We start from the raw sequence: 24,327 nt of genomic DNA on the forward strand, positions 1-24,327 counted from the left end.
CCAATGCTTCCTTCTGCTGTCCCTACTTCTATTATCCTGGTCGGTTCTTCCTCAATTCTGAACAGTATTTCCCCCTTTTTCCATCCTTCCTCAATTTGTCTACTTTCGCTCGACGCTCTAGACGTGCGTCCAGATTGTGTGGGGGCGCACGCTGTGCGTTCACATATGTCTTTTATTCTTGAGAGCTCATCTCGTGCCACTGTAAGCCTCGACTCTAAGTCACTCGTTAACTTCTCTATGTCCACTCTCTGTGTGCCTCCCTGGGTGTGCTCTCTAGTGTTTTCGTATGGTGGGGGTGCAGTTGGTCTTTGTGGCGTGCTGGTTGAAGGGGGAGGCACATAAATCGGGTCGCTATATCCTGTTGCAGGGGCTGGTTTAGGTAATATTGGGTACAACATAACCACTTCCGCAGGCTGTTCTGTACTTAACTGTTCCTTTTCCTCTCGCGGGATCATTAGTGGATTGTCTGTGGTGGAGGGTAAATCAATATTTGGAGCTGGAGCTTTGGGTGGGGGTACTTCCTCAAACAATCTCCAAAGATCTAATATCTCCTTCCTGTTCTGCCATTTTTTTCCCTTATACTTAAGGCGAATACATGTACATACCATATCAAGAACGCTTTTGTCAAAAGACCCTCCTTCTGGCCAAATCTGGGGCAACCCCTCCCCTTTCAATTCTGTTAACCATTGATCATGATATTTATTTATGCGTTCAGCATATCCCGGCAAGCTCTTGCAAATGTGTGACAAGGGAGTTTCAGCCCCCATCCTTTAAATCGCTAGCGCTACCTTGTTCGCTTTCGTTACCTTTTATTAGCTGTAAATATGCGTATGTATTCCTTTATGGCACAGACAAGAGCGGACCTCTTAAAATTATCACCCACCGTTATTCACTGCACAAATCTCTTCTCACTCACCATATCTCATCTCCTTCCCATTCCCAGGCACTCTTATGTGATCTCACTTGTAATTGATCAAGTACTGGTTATGGCCACACTCTCTGACACCACCTCGCGGCCACCCGTTCGTCTCTCACACTCGTACGGTGCGCGCACCCTTCACAATGCTTTCCACTCACACTCTTTGTCTTTCTCCTCCCTTTCCTCCCTAACCAGCTGTCCCTGTTTTCCTGCTAAGGTTACTGTGTTCACGTCTGTACGTGCCACTACTGAGTCCCCGCTTTTTAAGATGTTCTAACTTCTTTATACCCTTCTCATTTTCGCCCCCTACCCCGTGGAAATGGAAAAACAAGAAATAGAGAGAGAGAGAGCACAATCACTAAAAAATATTCCCGGTGTCTCCTTTTGCTAGACACCAATAACTTATTTCTCACTTCTTCATATATTCCCAGTACTAGTCTAGATAGCACTATGCGGCGCCGCCTTCCACCCCCTCTCGGAGCTAGGTTTCCGTCACTTCTACCACGTCACTTATTTCTTACTCCTAATGGCCATATGCAAAAGAAAGAATAAAGAAAATTTCAAGACCCGTCTGTAGTAGACCCCCGATATTCTTCTCCTCTACCTGTCCCCGTTCTGTTATTCCCAATTCCCTTTCTTTTCCCCTTGACGATCACTCGCACTCGGTACTCACGTGCCCGTCTTGAACCGATACTCTCCGAAACTGGGTCCGTCCAGGCGGCGTCACCGGTAACTCAACGGTCAGCCCCTGGCTCCGGCGAGCGGCACTCAAAGGGGATTTTTTTCCAATCGGGATCCCGTACCCTTTCTCATTGAGTGCGCACTTCTTATTGTGCCGGTCGCCGTTGGCGGGCGGCCTCCCGGAGACGGCTCACCGTGCGTATCCCTTCTCGACCGGAGATTCTCGTGCCACAAGGGGGTCGTTTAAGAAGGAGTTAGGAAAAATAGTTTGGAGATATCACGCTATCGGGGTCACCACTGAAAGGAAGCGCCCCCAATTCAGCACGATCCTCCCCGCAATGAGAGACAATAAGGGACTCTCCCGTAGTGGGAATAAGACCAAGACAGAGTGCGGGTGAGCGTAAGTGGGAGTTTATCCAAGGATAAGGCATGCAAAGAACTCTGCAACCTACGAGAGCGCTCTGCCTGACAATAGCAAAGACAGGCGTATTTCTAATACAAAAAACGTCATCAACACCTAAACACTATAGGGGGCACAAGTCAATTGGGATTGGGTGGTGTCGACTAACTATAAGTGTTGCTGGCGCGGGGTTGGTCTTGGCGGGACGACGTCACTGGTCAGCCTCGTGGGTTGGGTTGGGCCTGGCAGGCCGGCTTGAGGTCATCCATGCGGTGTTGATGTGCTGGGGCAGCCTGTGACAATAACGAATACCTTTCCTGTCTCATTTGCCCTAGGCCATGCACACTACAGTTATTCAGAAAATGACATTTACGTTCATTAATAAATCGCTTCACTAGCTTATCTTATAAAATAAACACAACACATGAGGAATGCACCTCGTGAGAGGTCTGGTGGTTGTTGGTTGGGGTGAGATTTACCTGAGTCTTATTGACCGGTATTTTAGGTCACGGGACGGGGCTCTGGGACCTGGGCCGAGTGATACATGTCTGTCTGCTGCGTTAGAAGTTATTATATAGATGGGTCTCTGTGTCTTGTCCCAATGATGGGGGTCGTCCTTACACGGGGTCAGGATTCTTGGGGGGGTTCGTGGGGATTTTTATGAGAGGGTGCTGGTAGATCAGTGGGTTCATCCGTGGGTTTATTACCGTGCTGTAAATAACACAGGTGGCGGGCTGTGGCCTTGGTTGCGGCGCCGGGGCCTCTGACTCTCTGAAGTAACGCCAGCTTGGTTGGGGGAGGTGAGGGAGCGCAGCACAAGTCTTAGCTTTTTTATCTGGCAGGCTTGGTGGGGTGGGAGAGGGAATGACCTTGCATATACTCACAAAGGTATTTTCCTCGTGCGTTGCTGATCAGTGAATGCAGAAGTTTTATACTGTTCTGCCTCATTTTAACGTTATTCAGACACACATATATATATATATATATTTCATTTTCGTTACACATTTCTTTAATACAGTCGGTTCCAGTACCTTTTCATTACCTAACATTATGTTCACTACATTGTGTGCGTATTGTATGTACATTAGACGTTATACGAGGGATATCTAGGTTATGGCCTACAGAGATTGATGCTCGCCGCTTTGGGTGATTCAAAACATATATGAGTTCAAGTTTCTACATACTATTGAAAAACACTTTTACAAATAGAGGTTACACGTTTGGTCAACATCTTTCTCCGTGGTTATAGCAGCATTAGTCCAGACCTGGAGGGATATCATATAACGTTACATTTTTATGGTTCGTTCACATTTTAAACAGAGGTAGTTCATTAACACCAATACTTGAACTATTTTCTACCTTCTTCAGATAGTGATGCTTCAGCTTTTTTCCCCGTTGCCCCGGCCTTGCGGTCTGGGTCATACGGGGTGCAATATCACATTGTTACTAATATAATGTTGCCGTGTTGGCATCTCGGGTTTAGCTCATCTCCGACTTTCTCATGGGAACGCGCTCGCAGCGGATCTGCCAGGGCTGCTGAGGCGGCAGAGATGCATGAAAGGCCCTCCAAAGGTGGGGGCCTCGTTACAGTGTGCTGAACTCACACCATGTTTGCTGTGCACGATGGCGTCTAGGCCTAACTTAAGTTTCGGTAAATGCAAAGACAGGGTGCGTGTGGGCAATGTCGTCGGCGGGTGAACCCCCCTCCACCTGGGCCCGGGTGGCATGAGGGTGCTCCCACCGAGCCATGGTCCTCACCTGGGGAGGGAGCTGTAGGTGAGGAGGGCCTCGTGGCCATTCCTCCCCTACACTTTCCTGTACGTTCTTGTTTTAATTGGAGCTGGTCTTTTGTTCTGTGAAATCATGAAACTGCAAGACAGACTACAGGTATGTATCCTTTTAGTGCAGTAGTAAGGCTGATGAACGGTCTAGAGTGTGTGCATACGTGTGCTGGAGTGGGGGAGGCAAAGATGTAGCATACACAAAGATATGTTTCTGCATGCCATTACCCTTCGCTCCCCTTATTCGTTGCACATTTTCTGCACTGGTACCAGACCTACAGATAATACATGTGTAGGTGAACGTGGAGGAAACAACTAAGGGGCCGATTCATAGAATTCAGCGCACAAGTGGCGCACGCGGCTGGCGCACAGTGTGCGCGTTCGAATCCCTGCGCCAGCCGCGTGCGCTAAAATCCATTTCTGCGCACAGCGTATTCATGGATACCAGCCACCAAAACCAGCCGTGGCGCACAGTTGCGCAGCGACCCTGCAGCAGCGCCAGTTACGCCTCCAAGAACGCCTCTCGCGCAGGGAAAAGCCATCAAAATCCCCAACCGAGCGCAAAGGGCAGCAGCAAACGCAGAGCTGGGAGCGTGTATTCCAGGGGTGTGCGGGTGTTTCCATACGCGACTGGGCTGGGTACGTGTATTTCAGGGGTGTGCGAGAAAGTCTACACGCGATTGGCCTGGGTACGTGGATTTCAGGGGTGCGCGAGAAAGTCTACACGCGATTGGCCTGGGTACGTGGATTTCAGGTGTGCGCGAGAAAGTCTACACGCGATTGGCCTGGGTACGTGGATTTCAGGGGTGCGCGAGAAAGTCTACACGCGATTGGCCTGGGTACGTGGATTTCAGGGGTGCGCGAGAAAGACTACACGCGATTGGCCTGGGTACGTGGATTTCAGGGGTGCGCGAGAAAGTCTACACGCGATTGGCCTGGGTACGTGGATTTCAGGGGTGCGCGAGAAAGACTACACGCGATTGGCCTGGGTACGTGGATTTCAGGGGTGCGCGAGAAAGTCTACATGCGATTGGCCTGGGTACGTGGATTTCAGGGGTGCGCGAGAAAGTCTTCACGCGATTGGCCTGGGTACGTGGATTTCAGGGGTGCGCGAGAAAGACTACACGCGATTGGCCTGGGTACGTGGATTTCAGGGGTGCGCGAGAAAGTCTACACGCGATTGGCCTGGGTACGTGGATTTCAAGGGTGCGCGAGAAAGACTACACGCGATTGGCCTGGGTACGTGGATTTCAGGGGTGCGCGAGAAAGTCTACACGCGATTGGCCTGGGTACGTGGATTTCAGGGGTGCGCGAGAAAGTCTACACGCGATTGGCCTAGGTACGTGGATTTCAGGGGTGCGCGAGAAAGTCTACACGCGATTGGCCTGGGTACGTGGATTTCAGGGGTGCGCGGGTGGTGGGTGTGCGGGAAGTTCAAGACGTGAATTGGCAGTGTGGGTCCTCCCAGGTCTCCCCTCTACCCCCTCCACGACCTCTGCAGGCATCCCACACCACAGGGGACTACCCTGCACCCCATGTCATGTCCCACAGGCAGCCCATCCACCATGGCCATGCCCCCAGCCAAGCCACATGTCCCCTTGCACCCCCACCCCCCAGCACTGTGGGGCACCTGCCAGCAGGCCCCCACCCATGTCCAACTCCTGTTCCCCACCACCCCCACCCCCCAGCACTGTGGGGCACCCTCCACCAGGCCCCCACCCATGTCTCCCAGCACCCCCACCCCCCAGCCACCAGGGGCACCCTCCACCAGGCCCCCACCCATGTCTCCCAGCACCCCCACCCCCCAGCCACCAGGGGCAGCCTCCACCAGGCCCCCACCCATGTCTCCCACCACCCCCACCCCCCAGCCACCAGGGGCAGCCTCCACCAGGCCCCCACCCATGTCTCCCACCACCCCCACCCACCAGCCACCAGGGGCAGCCTCAACCAGGCCCCCACCCATGTCCGACTCATGTCTCCCAGCACCCCCACCCCCCCAGCCACCAGGGGCAGCCTCCACCAGGCCCCACCCATGTCTCCCAGCACCCCCACCCACCAGCCACCAGGGGCAGCCTCCACCAGGCCCCCACCCATGTCTCCCAGCACCCCCACCCCCCAGCCACCAGGGGCAGCCTCCACCAGGCCCCCACTCATGTCTCCCAGCACCCCCACCCCCCCAGCCACCAGGGGCAGCCTCAACCAGGCCCCCACCCATGTCCAGGAACAGAGACTTCCATGCTGTCATGTGTGCAATCTGCACAGGGCTCCCCATGTCACAATCAAACACATGCAACAACCATGCGGTTCACACATTACAGGTCGCACATGCATTACCATGATGTCCCTGCACACATACATGCGTACATGGCCTATGTCACACATGCAGGCAAGAATCAGACAACCAGCACACTGCAACATGCCCTGTCTCACACAGCAATGCTTGGCCACTTACCGCTCAACTCCAGACGGGTCTCCCTCTCAAGGACCTGGCTGTGGAGCGCTGGGTGTGCGCGTTCCAGGACCCTCAACTGGATGGAACTCATGCGGCCCCGGCCCCCCTCCACAAGGCGCCGGGCCTTCATGAGGGTCCTGGACCTCAAGTCCTCCCAGCGCTTCTTGACCTTCTGGATGGTGCGGGTTGCCACCCCCTCCGCGTCCTCTCCCGTCCTTCCCTGTTGGCGCGGGACGATCCGAAGAGGGCATCATACTGCCCCAGGACATGCTCCACCAGGACACCAACTTCGGTGGCAGTGAAGCTGGTGCCCCTCTGCCCCTCTGCCCCTCTGGCCGGGGGTTGCAACTGGTGTCAGATGTGGATGTGCTCGACATGGCAACCCCAGGGGCAGGAGTGGGTGACCAACTGGGTCCTGGGGCTGGGCTGTGGAGCGATGTCATTTGAGTCGGGACTCTTCTGTACCAGCAGGGGTGGACACAGCAACTGGACCCCTGCAGATGGCTGATGTGCAGGCACCAAATGGCAGGGCACGGTGGCAGCAGGCAGGCAGGCAGGCAGCAGCAGATGGCATGTGGGAGGCTGCTTGGGGCACTGGGGGCCAGTGAATTGGCCTTCTGGGCAGGAGCGTGGTCTTCCGTGTGTTTTCGCGTGGCCAGCTTCATACGGAGTGAATAGGCACGTGAAAAATTTGCACGCTGCGTGTAATGCGCGTAAGCGCGCGTGAAAAACTGCACGTCCGCGTGTAATAGGAGGAAAGGGTCCATGCATAAGCGTGCGCGCGTGAAAAACTGCACGTCCGCGTGTAATGCGCGTAATCAAATGTGAAAAAGTGCACGTCCGCATGTGACGTGACGCGCGCGTGCGTTTCCCTCAGCACGGGTTAAAGGTGAGCGGGCCCAGCTGTTCGCTGTACGTGCCTTTCGTGGAGACCGACGTGTGTTGCTGCTTCCAGTCGTTTCGCGTGCCATCTACTTCACAGCTCTCAAGGACGTATCTCTTCTTTTGGCGGGGGTATTGGCTACGCGTGTTTTTCTGCATCGCGCTAGTCAGACGGTGAGTCGCAAACGCTCCTTTTCCCACTGCGGGTGCCCCTGTGTATCGCACCCATTTTCGATGTCATCGTAGCCTGCGTGTCCCACGCGTACGCGTTATACGTGTTACTGGGTGCCACCGCGTACTGCGGGAGGTTTAATCCACGCACGTAGGCTGCAGGGTTGCGTGCACGGTTTTACTGCAGTTTTGGGGTGCCTGAGCGTTGCGTGACCCGTCAACACATCACCGGGGTCACATACAGCCTTGCAGGTGCAGGGGGGCTGTTGACATCTTGCTTCCCACCCCCTTCACCCCAATTGCCCAGGTCAATTGTGCTGTACACCTCCCATTGGCACCACTCCATCTGTGCCAGCACTATTACATCTGTGCCATGGTAGGGAGGCTACCAAAGGTGAGGGGCGCCTCAGCTGGGCGTCCTCCTCGTGGCGGGCGTGGTCGGGGACGTGGCCGTGGTGACCAGGGAGTAGGGGGACTCCAGGGTGTCCAGGGCAGCCACAGAGGGGGAAGAGGCAGGGGTGCGCCACTTGAGCACAATGTTGTGCCATGTGTTGGTGCAGCCATGCCACCACCCCCTGTGGTTCAGGGGGATGCAGCTCCTGTATCTGGCACTGGCACCCGTATGACCCGGCAGTCCGTTTCATCGACTGCCACGGGCCCAAGGGTAGCGGTAGCTGCAGGTGCAGTTGTGGACACCGCCACCCAGGCTCAGGGTCTGCCAGCGCAGGCTGCGTTGGCACTTGAAGAGCCCTTGGTAGATCTCCAACAGGCCAGGGGGGAAACCATTGGGGCAGGCCGGGCTGCTCAGACCAAGACACGTGTCCCTGGGGCAGTCATGTCATCTGCTGCCCCGAACAGCCGGGTGTTGGCAAGTGCAGGGGCAGATGCACCCAACAGCACCCCGGTTGTGAGTCTGCCAACCAGGACCGTTGCGGTCAATGTCCCTGCCACAGCTGATGTTGCTGCGCAGGGTCCATTAGTGGGCACCCAGCTGCCACTGACACAAGTCAGGCCTTTGGTCATCCCTCCACCTGCCACTCCCTCGGCTCAATCCACCCAACCCACTGGCCATACTGGTCAGGGCGGCATTAGCCAGCCAGGGTCTGCGCCACAGTCCAAGAGGAGGAAGGTTGCATCTGCAGCACAGGCTGGGACCCCACACACAGCCACGACCTCCTGCACGTCGAGGAAGAAGCTTTTCTGTAAGCAGGAACTGGACTTCCTCGTGGACTACGTGCGGGGACACAGCCGTGACATGCTAGTGGGTGCCAATAGTCAGACTACGGCTGCCCAACGTGACACCCACTGGAAGCATGTGGCGGAACATGTCAGTTCATTCGGCCATGAGGTGCGCACGGCGCAGGAGTGCAAAAAGCGCTGGAATGACATCAAGCGCAGCACTAATGCCAAGCGTGCCTCAAATTACAACTTGACTCTGGTGACTGGCGGTGGGCCTGCACCAGAGGAGGAAGAACTCACTCCGCATGAGGCTCTCGTTGCGGAGTTCATACCACCAGAATTGGTCGAAGGTGTGGGAGAGATGCTGGACTTTGATGCCCAGTCCAGTGAGTGTTGATGCGTAGTTGTTGAGGACGTGTGTGTTTCACTTGTGGGATGTGTTGTGCATGATTGCTGCTACATGTGACCTGTACATGGTTCTGATGTGTAAGTAATGCAATGCCACCGTCATGCGTGTCTCCTCTGCCTGCATGCGGGACTCCATGTGGCCATGCTCCCTTGCCCCTCCTCCGCCACTCTGCACCCCAGTTCCACCTTTGCACTGGTCTGCTACATTCTTGCCAATGTGTAGTTTCATGTTCATGTGTCCTGTGTAGATGCTAACATCCAGCTTAGAAACTGCCAGACATATGCCGTGTGGTACAGCCTTAGTACTCGATGCAGGGCATCCCACTTGTACTGTGCATGGGTCAGATGTCCCGCAGGGACATGAGTGCCCCTTCATGCTCCATGTGCATTGCACACATGCCCCTATGTGTCCTTGACTGGATGATCACTGTAATATGAGTCCTTGGTTACATACATTGCCTGCCATATCATCGGCCTCCCCATGTCAACTGTGGCTCAGTCCTGCGTTGCACACATGTTTAGGCTCTGACAATCTGTGTGGCTCACAGGCCTCAGCCTGTTCAATGGCCAATGACTCTGTCCAACTCTTGTCGTGTCTTCTTCACACGTGGCCGGCCTCCGGATCTTCCATCATGTGTCCTGCCCACTGTCCCAGCATCATTTGCAGTGTTGTAATTGAAATCACATTAAGCTGTTGATGCCAGTCAACACTGCTTGTCAATACACAGGTGTATGGTCAGCCTTTTGATACCATGCTAGGCATCCCTGCTTTGGTACTGGGGTGGAGGGGTGCTTGCCTTCTAGACATGGTACACATTGAATACACAATGCACGTGATGTCTGATTTTGACATTGCACTGCCTTCACATTTCCTGGCACACACCATGGAGTGCTTGTACATGTAGGTAGTGAGTGGCGTACACATTTTCTGCACTGCTTAGACCCACTTCCATGCAAACTGCCACCTTTCAACAGGTCTGATCACAGAAGCTATTCTAAGTAGACCCAGCATGCATGCAAGGTCATATGTTGTGTGTCACATGTCTGCCAGATGCCTTTGCTGTCGGTGTGTGTGTGTGTGTTGTGTGCTTCTGACATGTGTACTGACCTTTTCCTCTCTATTTTTCAGGTGATGACGCAATGGATGCAGAGGATGGTGTTGTCATGCCAGACACAGGGTTGGTAAGACCACATCAACCCGGCACTAGTGGGGGTCGTGGGGTGGTAGGCCACGAAAACCCCCAAGTGCTGCAGTCCATCCTGTCTCTGGCTGCCTATGAGTCCAGCCTTGATGACGACTCTGACCTCCATGTTGAGTTGGATGACCATCAAGTCCATGTGTCAGGGGTGAGTGATTCTGATGTGGACACTCCTCTGTCTGCGACCCCTGCACTGAGGGATCAGACAGTCTTGGTTCCTCCGCCCGTGGTGGATCGGGACGCAGGGTCACCCTCCACACCAGTCACTGATGTGCCTGGGACATCACGTAGACGGGGGCATGTAGTCGTGCAGCCGCAGGCGGTGCCAACACAGCGAGGACCCCCGGTCCTTGGGTCCCGCAGGGGTCAAGCCCGGCAACGCGGTCGCCGCGCGCAACCGCTGTATACTGAGTGGGAGCAAGACATGACTGCCAATTCAGAACGGCAGGGGGCAGCAATGGAGAACATCGCTGACAGCATGGAGCGTGTGGCCCGATCTGTGCTCCCCCCTGCTAGGCAGGTGCTTCTCCAGCAGCAGGCGGCACGGTCCACGGCCCGCTCACTCAGGCTGGGCATGGCGGCCTCAGACAGGGCACGCCAGGCTGAAATGTCGTCTCTGCGTCAAGCAATTGCTGCTCACGCAGAGGCGCACATGGATGCCCTGAGGGAGGAGTATGCCTCCCTCAGATCCACTCTGGGTGTCCTTATGATGTCCCAGAGGCAGCAGGCAGAGGAGAGGTTTGCACAGCTTGAGCGCACCATCTCGGCTGAGCTACAGGCTTGCCGGGAGGTGCAGCGGTTGTCCAGCCAGGCCTTGCAGGAGGAACTCCGTGTTACACGTGCTACCTTGCAAGAGGAAGCATGTGTATCACGTGAGGTCCTGCATGCAGACCTATGTAACATCGACACACAGAACCAGGCTCACCTGTCCGGCAGACTTGCTGCCGACGAGGGGCAAGCTTTGGCTAGGCGTGGCCAGGCTACTGTGCCACGTCCTCCTTTTCAGGATGAGCCAGACTCGGACGACCATCTATCTCCCACATAGGTCGTGCTGTGCAGGCGTTGAGCCCATGGAGGTATTTTTTTTTGGCTCAGCATCATCGCATGTGGATGTTGAGCAGCACCCTGTACCTCCCCCCTCCTGGGTGCCTCCCCTCCCCCCCGGGTCGTATGTGGCCATTTTTGATTTTTCTTTTAGTTTAGTTAGTTAAGTTTCTGTTTGATAGTTAGTTTAAATAGGTAATGTAGGTTTTCCATAGTTAGTGTAATTAGTTAATAGTTGAGTTAGTTTAAAATTTGTAGTCTATTGTGCTTACATGTGACAGTGCGGTGCCTTGTGGTTTTTGAAGGCATCCACTGTCTGTTCCAGCTGGGCCCTTCATGGTTGTCTTGTGTATGTGTTTGCTGCTTGGGTTCCTTGACTCACATATGCCACTCCTGCCTCCCTTATCCATGGGCTCGCAAGGATGGTTCGGTGTAACAGAATTTTACACAAGGGCTTTGGACTGTCATATCTGTGGCATGTCTGGTGCTTTTTGACTTGTGTTGACACCCCTAGTGGGGATGATTTAGGTGTAATTGTCCACTGTTCAGCTTTTGCTAGATGGGGCGTGTCATGATTAATGTGGACATTGATTGCTATGCATTGTGTATTATGTTTCATATCTTTCCTGTACACGTGCTTGTTGCAAATCATGCTGTAGATAGTGTTCCACACTTTGGAGGTGAAAGACGGACTGATGGTGATATTTGTGATGTGACTCTCTGACATGGTCAAGTAATGAGATGCATGATGAGACACACACAGATCACTTTGATGCATTAATCATGTGTTTCATGCACTTTCTGCAGGGGGATGAGGCACCAGAGCACCTTTGCCAGCAGACATGGCCCATTGGACGACGTAATTCCTGACCCGTTTGTTGGTGCCCACATGCACATGTGTGCACATGCAGAGCCACAGTGATTGCAGACCCACATCCTAGAACTGCTGACATGTTCCAAGGAACTCCAGGCAAGGTGAGCATCACAGGGGGGCCACTAGACAGCAAAGCTTGCACCAGGCGAGTTGCACGTGCAGGCTTAGTCACAGCACTGAGGGTGAGCTTGGACAAATATTGGTGTTGAAGCACACAATGCAGCTCAGATGTGTTTGTGGACTGATGGCTGTTGATAGTAGGGTTGTCTGGGACACATGCGGGGGCAGTGGCACATACCCTGCGGTACACCAAGGTTCATTGAAGCACTTGTATCAACCATGTAGCCTTCCAAGACATGGAAAGGGGCAGCTCACAGGGACATACAGCAAGGGACATACTCGGGTGCAGTGCATGTCTATTCCACGTACTTCATGATAAATGCACTGGCAACTTTGTTTTGGTCATGGTGGTACGCAACTTGCTCTGTAGTCATGGCTTGCCATATGGGTCTGTCTGCTTACCCAGGGAACATTGCATGTTGTGTGAATTGTGACACATTGGTGTTCCATTTGCCACGCACCCACCAGCGGCTGACTTACTGCATTAACTGTGAATGACCCGTCACAGGGGTGATGTTATATATGGGTACGAAGCATGGAGCACAGATTGTCTGTTTGTAGAGTTGTATGTTGTTATGGGGCATGTTTTGTGTTGTGTATTTGTGTAATTGGCACGTACAGGTTGCTGACTGAGTCTCTCTTTGCAGCATTGCAGTGCTCCTGTAACCGGACCTGAGAGTGCGCAGGCAGGAGGCCAGCACTCAAAACCAGACCTAAGTGTCTTGTTGTATTTTCTTACAAACTGCCCTGCATAGGCTTGCTGGGGAGTGTACTGATGCATGGATGTATGTGTGGTCCTATTTGGTATGTTTTTTACCCTAATCACCCGTGATCCTATGCAATTTCGAAACCTGTACCCTCTACCCGGTGTTCCTGCTTCCCATGACTATCCAAGCAATGTTCCCTGACCCTCTTTCCCCACTGGGGTTGCGGATGCCTGTGTAAGCCCCGAACTTGCAGGCGCCAAAACCCTAGAGGGGGTGGTTGGTTCGTACCACTCCTGAGCCTGGACTACAGAAGGCCATGACAATGATGTCCAAGTTTGTTTGGATTGTGCATGTGTTCATGCAGGTTGTACATTTTCGTGCATTCCCTGGTTTCATGTGTCATTCCTACTCCCCTCACCTGCCACGCATTCCAGTCATCCAGTGTGTCTACACCTGTCCCGACTGCATATCCCTGAACCTCTTTCCCCACCAGGATCTCAGGGGCCTGTGTGAGTTTGACCTTGCAGGCACCCGGGACATGGTGTGGGTGGTTGTTTCATGAGACTCCAGCGCCTGTACAGGGGATCTGTGACAGTACACATCCATTCATGGTGCATCATCCTATGTCATGTACCACACATGTCTCACATCCTGTCGTGACATTGTTTTGCTGTGCTACCTTGGTTGTTGCATCATTGTGGTAGTACTTGGCCTTTGAGACGTACTGCTATGTCAAGTCATCTACTGGAGGGTGTTTGGGTTCCTTTTCATGCCTTGGATTATGTGATTTTGGAAATGAGTGTGGATTCTGAGGGTTCAGGCATCTCTTTACACACAAGGTGGGAGATGGACACGAAGGGTAAAGGTGATCCTGTGGCCAGGTGGGAATGAGGGTTGGAGGCTCCATGATCCAGGTGCAGTTGTTCAGTGGGTCATGGTCATTTGCGAGGGGGGGGGGGGTTGTTGTTGATAGTTGCGTTGCCCTGCAGTGTGATGGGAACTCTGACATTGTAATGTTGTTGTCCTATGTACATGTTGTGTTCTGCTGATCAATGCCTGTTCATGTGTTGTGTTTTCCTTTCAGGTGCGAGGGGATAGTAGTGGTTTGACATGCTGGGGTGTACACATGGTGGATGTTCACATGTGATGTGTAGGGAACACTGATGGTCACTTGAGTGCACATGCATATGTGGAGTGCATGTCCTTGCAGAACCACACACTTGCACTCGGATGCACTCCATGTACTCCCACCCTTGCATATCCACGTGTACACTGTTTGCCTTCTGGTGCCCACTGTGTCCCGCCAGCACATGTTCTGTGACCGATTATGGTTCGAGTACATGCCTAATTTGATTTTTGATGTAGTCTGTCACTTAGATGTGATGCTCAGGGTGTGCATTACACGCAATGGCTGTTCACTGTGCTGTGCGCTGAGCAGTGTGATGCAGGAGTAGGACATTGCACACATGAGCTGCAGTGTTCATTTTGCAATGCATCATGTGCATATAGCCAGGCATTCATTGTGATGTTACGTCTACGACTGTTGTAATGCATTTGGAATCGACTTATTTTTGGTGGGACATTTTGTTGGTCTGTCATTTCATCGGATTCCGGGTCAGGCATCATTGTCCGATGCCACTTTACATTTAGGACATGGAAATGTGTACCTTATCGTTACTGGGTCGGTGTATGGGTATTGCTTGCCATGTCATGTTGATGTTTGGGAGGGTTTGACTGACATGACAGTGATGGCCATGGCCTGTTTTGCAGGTGTGTGTGATGCACACCTTGCATGTCCAGGTCATCCGCTTCTCAGAGCAACTAGCTGGGGGTAGGTTTCTCTCCGCAGCAGGGCCCTCCCCCTCGAACAGACTTCCTGACTTGAACTTGAGGGGAACCATCTCCAGTTCTGGAAGCACCTCAAGACCTTCCTCTTTGCTTCTGCTTACTCTCTGCCTCTCCCTTGCAGAATTGTTCACTGGAACTGCACAGGAGCTGCAACTGGGCCACTCTCACCAACCTCGGTCCCTGGCCCAGCCACTGTCCACTTGCACTGCCACCCTGGCAACCCCTGCACTGCAGTACTGTCTCTCTATCCCTACAGCCCTCCCTTCCCAGCACTCGTCTGCACTTACCTTAGCAGTTGCCACCAGGCGACCTATGTATAATTTTTTGGCCTACTTCCCCTGTACTGGACTCCCCCCCACCCTTGCACTTTTCCCTTCCCCCTACCCCTGCACTTGCACAATCACAATGACACCTGGCCTAGTAGTACCGTTCTCTGTGTTCCCTTGTTCCCCCCCCCTGCCTCATTGTGCCTTGTAATACTTGTGTATGGCTCATGTCATGTCACATGTCATGTGTGCATTTTGGTTGCACAGGATAGCTTGTGTTTAAGTAGCTAGGGATGCAGACGATGTGGCACTTCCATGGCAACTATCTCAGGGTGGTAGGGTTGTGACAGTTGACTGTCACTTTGTCATCATCGATTGTCACCTGGTATGTGCCAGGCCTGTGTGCACTCCGCAGGGGTTGGAGTTTAGGTGAAAAATGTGGCCACAAGCTGGGTCCGGGCTACCTCGCCACGTGCCCTGTCCCCTCCCATGGGCAGCGCCTGTGCCTGTGGTTGGGGATGTGGGGGCACCACCATGTCCACCGGGACGCCCTGCCGTGTTGCAACATTGTGCAGGACACATGCTGCCACAATGATCCTGCACACAACTGCTGGTGCATAGTGTAGTTGCCCACCAGAGCGGTCAAGGGAGCGGAAACGTGACTTGAGCACTTCGAATGTGCGCTCCACTATGCCCCTGGTTGCAATATGGGCAGCGTTGTATCTTACCTGGGGTGGTGTGGTGGGGTTCCGGATTGGCGTCATCATGTGGTTGCTCAGAGGGTAGGCACTGTCCCCTGGGGAGGTGATAATTGTTCAGATTATTAGGGTTGGTATATTTGTCTGTGTGTGACTTGCATGCATGTGCAAGGGCATTTGTACTCACCTAGGAGCCATGTGTCGCCATGCTGCCCAGCTTCCAGGGCCCGGCTCAGGGCGGACATTCTGTATATGAAACTGTCATGGGTGGAGCCAGGGTAGTTTGCATACACAGAGGTGATGATTCCCTTTGCATCGCATACCACCTGTACATTGATGGAATGCCAGTGCTTGCGGTTTCGGTAGATGTGCTCAGTGGCCCTAGGTGGACGTAGGGCCACATGGGTGCAATCTATGGCACCGAGCACTTTGGGGAAGTGTGCCACCCTGAAAAAATCCAGGACAACGGCCTGCCTTTCTGCGGGTGTTCTGGGCATGTATATGTGCCTGCGGACTGAGGGGCGCGCTGTCATGATTGCCAGTACCTGGTGTAGGCAGCGTGACTGCGTGGCCTGTGAGACCCCCCCCACTATGGCAGTGGTCCGCTGAAACGACCCAGTGGCCAAGAAATGCAAGACATTGAGCAGCTTCTCCAAGGGGCTCAATGCTTGGGAGCAAAGGGTGGGGAATGTGAGGTCATCTTCCCACTCCCTGACCAGGTCTAGGATGATATGGGGTGGAAACCTATACCTGCCGTAGACCTGGTCGTCAGGCATCCCAAAAAGGCCTGTCCGTGGTGCAAAAATGCGTGCCCTGGCTATTCTCCTCCTCCTGCGGTGTCCCACAATCACTGCAGCAACAAATGGGGCATTCATCGTCACTGTATATATGCGTTTGTTGTTTGCGCGCACTTTTATGCTGTGCGCGGGCGCGGGACGCCTCCGTGTGAGCGGACTCGTTGGTTTCCCGTATTCGGGTGTCATCGCATGTGATCGGAGGGGAGCGAGCGTACACGCGATTGGCCTGGGTACGTGTGTTTCGGGGTGCGCGGGTAGTTCCACACGCGATTGGCCTGGGTACGTGTGTTTCGGGGTGCGCGGGTAGTTCCACACGCGATTGGCCGGGGTACGTGTGTTCCGGGGTCCCGTGAACTTTCACACGCGATTGGTTGGGATCCACGTGTGTACTGTCATCACGTGCAATGAGGGATACTCCCTCGCACGTCACGTCACAGACGCGCTCACGCGCTGAGGGCCTTTGGTCCAATGAAAATGCGTATGCGTGCAGACACGCTTACGCGCTAAGGGCCTTTCCTCGAATTACACGCTGACGTGCAGAATTTTCACGTGCCAAATCACTCCGTATCAAGCTGGCCACGCGTAAGCACACGGAAGACCACGCTCCTGCCCAGAAGGCTGAACTACTGCCCCCCAGAGCCCCGAGCACGCACCCACCTGCCATCTGCTGCTGCCTGACTGCCTGCTGCCCACGTGCCCTGCCATTTGCTGCCTGCACATCAGCCAGGGGTGCTGTTGGTGTGACCACCCCTGCTGGAACCAAAGACTCCCGACTGGGATTCCATCGCTCCACAGCCCAGCCCCAGGACCCAGTTGCCCACCCACTCCTGCCTCTGGGGTTGTCATGTCGGGGCAAACTCCATCTGTGACCACTGACAACCCCCGGCCAGAGAGGCAGAGGGGCACCAGCTTCAGTGCCACCGAAGTTGGTGTCCTGGTGGAGCAAGTCCTGGGGCAGTATGATGCCCTCTTCGGAAGTTGCCGCGCCGACAAGGAAGGACGGACTCGGATCTGGACTGACATCGTGACTGCCATCAACGCGGAGGGGGTGGCAGTCCGTGACTTCCAACATGTCAAGAAGCGCTGGGAGGACTTCAGGTCCAGGATCCTGACCAAGGCCCGGCGCCTCTTGAAGGCAGCGGATGCCAAGGGGCGCCGGGGCCATTTGTCGGAAGAACAGATGAGGGTCCTGGAACACATATCCCCAGCGCTCCACGTCCAGGTCCTTGAGAGGCAGACCCGTCTGGAGTCGAGCGGTGAGTATACATGCATCCTGATTGTGAGCAGTGCGTGTGGTGATTGTTCAGTAGTGTGCAGGTTGCACATCTGTTTGTATGGGTGCGGGTGTACAGGGCCGTGGGGCTGACACATGCGAGGGCTGTAATGTGTGAGACATGGATGGTGCCTGTGTGTGTGGGCTTGCATGCCAAATGCAGTTGTGTGGGCACACAAGTTTGTATGAATGTGTATGTGAGTAGACATGTCCGTGATGTCACGCATGTATGTTGTTTTCAGCTGATTGTATCAGCGCTGTGTACATGTGCATGTGTGTGTATTTGACAAGGGTGCAACAGTGATGCAACATGGATGCATGTGACAGCGGTATGTGGAAGCCTGATTGGCAGATGTGACATGGATGCCCGTCTGATCACTGCGACACTTAGCAGAGGTGTACACATGCATGCAAGTGTGGTGGTTGGTGTGTACATGTGTGGTGCACTTCCTGTGTTGCATGTGATGTCTGGCTCACCTTTGGCTGCTGATGCTGTTGTATGTGTATGGATGGTGTTGGCAGTTGCAACATGGCTGTGGTATGGCTCGTGTGTGCAAGTTGTAATGACATGTGTGTTGGGGATTGTGATGACATGTCTGAGGTTTGCCAATGCCACTCATGTACAACTGTCATGTGTGTATGTGTCCATTGTACAGTGCCCTGATGCCTGTGTTTTTTTTCTCCCTGTCTGCAGCGTCAACTGATGAAGAGGGCGGAGAAGGTGCTGTGGAGCACAGCGGCGGGGATCCCACCGCCAGCCGGAGACGCAAGGCCCGGCTCCCCTCCCAGGTTGTCATCTCGTCGGGGAGTGAGGAGTCCGGTGCCGCGTCCCAGGCCGCAGCTGCCGGAGGGAGGTCCAAGAGGCGGAGGTTGCAGTTGGACTCCTCGGCAGCAGAAGGGGCAGCTGGGACCCCACAGGGCCCAACGGGGGAAGATGGCACAGAGTCATCCAGGTTGGTGGGGGGTTTGGTGGAGGAGGAGGCCGTGCAAGCACCGGAGACGGGGTCTGGGGGTGGGGATCCCACTGGTGCTAGTGGTGCAGTGCAGGACCAGGGACAGGAGGCAGCACAGGCCGCCGCGTAGGTGCCTGTGTGCAATCCTGTCCCTGATCCTGTCCCTGCATCATCTTGCACCAGCAGGGATGCCCATGTCCAGACCAGTTTTCAGGCAGGGGATGAGCTGACGTCAACTGGCCTTCCTCTGCCTGCGGACATGTCTATCCAGGCCCGGGTTGAGCCTGTCCTGGCTGGAGTGGCGTTGCGTCAACGGGCCATGCGAGGTGACCTGCAGTCTTTTCATGAAGAGACTGCACATCATCTCGAATGGCTCGTTGACCACGTCAGCCTGCTGGGACAGGTCACCCAGGCCGGATCCTCCGTCTGATGGGGCTTGCCACGACCCCCTCCTCAGCTGGACCCCCCACGCGCCAGTCGTCCTCTGTGCCATCTTCCCACCCATCAGTCACCTGGGTGCCCTGTGGAGCTGCCTCTGACGGTGCGGCCAGGCTGGTGGAGGAGGCATCCCTGCCGCAGTCGGGAGTCGGACGTCCAGCAGGGGTGGCCACGTCAACGACTGCACCCCAGCCGGCGGAGGATGTGCAGGCAGCAGGAGGCAGTGCAGGGGCAGAGGCACAGCAGCAGCAGCACCATGGTGGGAGCCATGAAGGCTCGGGGCCTTCGACATCGGAGGGGGAGGCATCGGCCGGAGGGCAGGAGGACCCAGGACAAAAAGTGTCTTCCGTGTGGCAGCGGTTGGGCCACGCCATAGATGCGGAGCGGCAGCGGGCGGAAGAGGCACGGCTCTCAATGGTCAGGGCGGAGAACTCCATGCAGACGGCCCTGAGGCGGGTCGAGTGCCTCGAGGCAATCCGCAGGGCTTTGGAGGTGGACACGTCGACGGCCCTGCGGACCCTCGGGGCCATGGAGGAGGACCGCCTCCGGGACATTGAGGAGGAGTTCGATGATGCCCTGGCCCGGCACATCCAGAAGTGAGCTGTGGAACTAGCCCGCTGCCCTTGTACATAGTTATGTAGGTAGTGTTAAGTTTCATTTTTGTTTTTATTTCATTTGGACCTTTTGGACATTGGCCACATTTTTGTATATAGTTTTTTTTATTAGTTAGTGTAGTTAGTTAGGTTTCCTTTATTTTGTTGGAATGAAGGACCCTGGCTGTACATAGTTGTGGACTTGTACATACTTTCTTTTTTAACATTATCCATGGATCAATGGCTTATAATTTTTTTTTCACATTGGATTTTGTTTGGTGGACATTGACTTTGTACTACATTACTTTGGATTTCTATATTCTTTAATTTTTTTTTTTATTTTGAACGGACATGCTTCTTTTCATTTTTTTCCATTCACATTTCTGTTTCTTCATTTTTGTTTCTATTCATCTTTCCTTTAATACATTATTTATTTGTTGCACTTCAATGTGTGGTGTCTCATTGTTTTCATGCATTTCATGTTATGTGTTTAGAGAATCACTGACACCCATTGGGTGTATGTGAGGGACATGTGTTTGTTTTGGAACTTGCAATTGGTGTTCTGTGATGTAATTGCAGAATATGAGTGGGTGGATGCAATACTCGGGTGGGTGTTTTGCATTTTGGGGCTGACCATAGAGACCAGGGATCTGGACTGTGATGACATGTTGGGTGGGGAACATGAGTTGGACATGGGTGGGGGCCTGCTGGAGGCTGCCCCTGGTGGCTGGGGGGTGGGGGTGGTGGGAGACATGGGTGGGGGCCTGGTGGAGGGTTCCCCTGGATGCTGGGGGGTGGGGGTGCAGGGGGACATGTGTGGGGGCCTGGTGGAGGGTGCCCCTGCACTGCTGGGGGGTGGGGGTGGTGGGAGACATGTGTGGGGGCCTGGTGGAGGGTGCCCTGCACTGCTGGTGGGTGGGGGTGATGGGTGACATGAGTGGGGGTCTGGTGGAGGGTGCCCCTGGATGCTGGGGGGTGAGGGTGCAGGGGGACATGTGTGGGGGCCTGGTGGAGGGTGCCCCTGCACTGCTGGGGGGTGGGGGTGGTGGGAGACATGTGTGGGTGCCAGGTGGAGGGTGCCCCTGGATGCTAGGGGGTGGGGGTGCAGGGGGACATGAGTGGGGGCCTGGTGGAGGGTGCCCCTGGATGCTGGGGGGTGGGGGTGGTGGGAGACATGAGTGGGGGCCTGGTGGAGGGTGCCCCTGGATGCTAGGGGGTGGGGGTGCAGGGGGACATGAGTGGGGGCCTGTTTGAGGCTGCCCCTGCACTGGTGGGGGGTGGGGGTGGGGGGAGACATGGGTGGGGGCCTGCTGGAGGCTGCCCCTGGTGGCTGGGGGTGCAGGGGGACATGCGTTGGTGGGCAGTAGTGCTAGTTGATATGTGGGTTGGCTGGTGGGCATGGCCATGGTGGATGGGGTGCCTGCAGGACATGTGCTGGGTAGGCCCCTGTGGTGTGAGCCACCTGCAGGGGCCGTGGAGGGTGTAGAGGGTACACCTGGGAGGACCCACACGTGCAATTCACGTGTGCTGCTCCCCGCGCACCCCCGGAATACACGTACCCCGCTCAATCGCGTGTGGAACTTCCCGCGCACCCCTGAAATCCACGTACCCGGCCAAATCGCGTGTGGAACTTCCCGCGCACCCCTGGAATCCACGTGCCCGGCCAAATCGCGTGTGTCACTTCCCGCGCACCCCCGAAATACACGTACCCCGCTCAATCGCGTGTGGAACTTCCTGCGCACCCCTGAAATCCACGTACCCGGCCAACTCGCGTGTGGAACTTCCCGCGCACCCCTGAAATCCACGTACCCGGCCAAATCGCGTGTGGAACTTCCCGCGCACCCCTGGAATCCACGTACCCGGCCAAATCGCGTGTGGAACTTCCCGCCCACTCCTGAAATCCACGTACCCGGCCAAATCGCGTGTGGAACTTCCCGCGCACCCCTGGAATCCACGTACCCGGCCAAATCGCGTGTGTCACTTCCCGCGCACCCCCGAAATACACGTACCCCGCTCAATCACGTGTGGAACTTCCCGCGCACCCCTGAAATCCACGTACCCGGCCAACTCGCGTGTGGAACTTCCCGCGCACCCCTGAAATCCACGTACCCGGCCAAATCGCGTGTGGAACTTCCCGCGCACCCCTGGAATCCACGTACCCGGCCAAATCGCGTGTGGAACTTCCCGCGCACTCCTGAAATCCACGTACCCGGCCAAATCGCGTGTGGAACTTCCCGCGCACCCCTGGAATCCACGTACCCGGCCAAATCGCGTGTGTCACTTCCCGCGCACCCCCGAAATACACGTACCCCGCTCAATCGCGTGTGGAACTTCCCGCGCACCCCTGAAATCCACGTACCCGGCCAACTCGCGTGTGGAACTTCCCGCGCACCCCTGAAATCCACGTACCCGGCCAAATCGCGTGTGGAACTTCCCGCGCACCCCTGGAATCCACGTACCCGGCCAAATCGCGTGTGGAACTTCCCGCGCACCCCCGAAATACACGTACCCGGCCAAATCGCGTGTGGAACTTCCCGCGCACCCCTGGAATCCACGTGCCCGGCCAAATCGCGTGTGGAACTTCCCGCGCACCCCTGGAATCCACGTGCCCGGCCAAATCGCGTGTGGAACTTCCCGCGCACCCCCGAAATACACGTACCCGGCCAAATCGCGTGTGGAACTTCCCGCGCACCCCTGGAATCCACGTACCCGGCCAAATCGCGTGTGGAACTTCCCGCGCACCCCCGTAATACACGTACCCCGCTCATTCGCGTGTGTAACTTCCTGCGCACCCCCGGAATACACGTACCCCGCTCAATCGCGTGTGTCACTTCCCGCACACACCCGGAATACACGTACCCCGCTCAATCGCGTATTTTACTTCCCGCGGCGCCACTTTTTTGATGCGCTGGGACTCTACCGCCTGCCTTCGTGTGGCGGACGTGTTTCAGCTTGTGCGCGGCTTTGGCTGTGCGTGGGTTTGCCCTATTCCATTCCATGAATACGTGTGGTTCGTGTGCGTGTGGGCGTTACCTCTGCTTCCGTGCAGTGCATCCCCAGTTACGCCCTTATTTTCGCGTGTTGTTCCCCATTCCGCGCGTTACGCCCCATGTCCCGCCCACTTTCTGCTGTGTGCGCTGAGGCTGTGCGCTTTCACTGTGCGCGTCGCGCACCGTCGCGCACGCCTTTCACGATGTTGCAGTGACTTGTGCGCCATGCACGGGTTTGGCGCACATCCCGCGGTGAACACGCGCAGGGACTTCCATGAATCGCACGCATGCTTGCGCCTAGATTTTCGGCGCACGTTGGTTCCATGAATCGGCCCCTAAAATGGGGCAGCAGGCTTTCACTGGACTCAAACACATACTCGTCTTTGCCAATTGTGCAAGACATTCATTTTACAGGACCGCATAAAGTTATTTGTTTTTTTTCATCAGCAGAAATATCTTCTGCAATGCTCTAAAAAAGGACTGTTACTAGAAGCTGACAAGTGTGTATTATTTATGTATGCATGTATTTATTTATTTGTGTGACGATGAGTTTTCTAAAATGTTTGGAACTAAGCACACATTCATGAGTTCGAGGATGAGTTTTCTAAAATGTTTGGAACTAAGCACACGTTCATGAGTTCGAGGAATGTATTGCAAAGAATAAAGCATATCCGTATGTCGCCAATTACAATAATGCTACATGACTGTGGGAAAGTGTAATCATACTAATTGAGCGTCGATGGTTTCATTTATAAATTAATTACGTCTACCCCACTCAAATTTCTATGCCATCGTAGGGAGAGGGTTTAGTCCACATTTTTCAGAGCAGGTACGGCTGTTTGCTATTTTATACAAAAGACCAGCAAGCAAGCAAAATGAAAACTTATTTAAAACAAAAAAAAGACATGAAAACTCTCCGCTGAATACATTGGAAAGCATCTACGGTATAAACATAACATTTCTGTGTGCTTTGCAATAACTAAATCTGTGCTGTCACAGTCACTGACTGGACCACTAGATCCTAAGCAAAAGGTTTTGCAGGGACAGCAAAAAAGGGGTTTGAGTTGTTTCGCTGAGGCATTCAATTCCTTACTGTTTCTTATATAATTTGCATGAGTGAGCCACATTTCTTCCTTCTTTGTATAGCATGTTTTGGCAAAGTGCATGTCTGGAGCTGTTCCTATCCGGAAATAGTATATTTCCCCCATGTTTGTATTTTAATCACTGATACAGTATTTCATTTACAGTCTGCATCCCGGGGAATGTTCAATACGCTTTCATTTATTGTGCTTACGAATTCACAGCAGTTCCCACAGCACACTGTTTCTGTCAAAGGAATCATCAGAAAAAGAATTATGCATACAACTGTTGAATTGTTTTTTTTTTATTTTGTTTTTTATGCAGAGAACAGAAGGTACTTTTTCGGGCATAATATCTTTGTGGTGTTGGTGAATGAGATTCTTTTTCAAATCATTCTCTAACAAAAATGGAAGTGTGGCTGAATAAGAAGTTTATGTATTTGTGATAAATATAAAGTTTTCTATGTAATATCGAAGTTATTTACACTTTTCTTTTGCCGTTTGCTTCAGAGTTAAGAACATTTCCATCGATAGCTACAGCTCTGTGAGGCTTGTATTCCATCTCAGCGCGAAGC

Source organism: Ambystoma mexicanum, chromosome 5p (assembly GCF_040938575.1).
Source record: "Ambystoma mexicanum isolate Mex_15411 chromosome 5p, UKY_AmexF1_1, whole genome shotgun sequence".
Taxonomy (NCBI): domain Eukaryota; kingdom Metazoa; phylum Chordata; class Amphibia; order Caudata; family Ambystomatidae; genus Ambystoma; species Ambystoma mexicanum.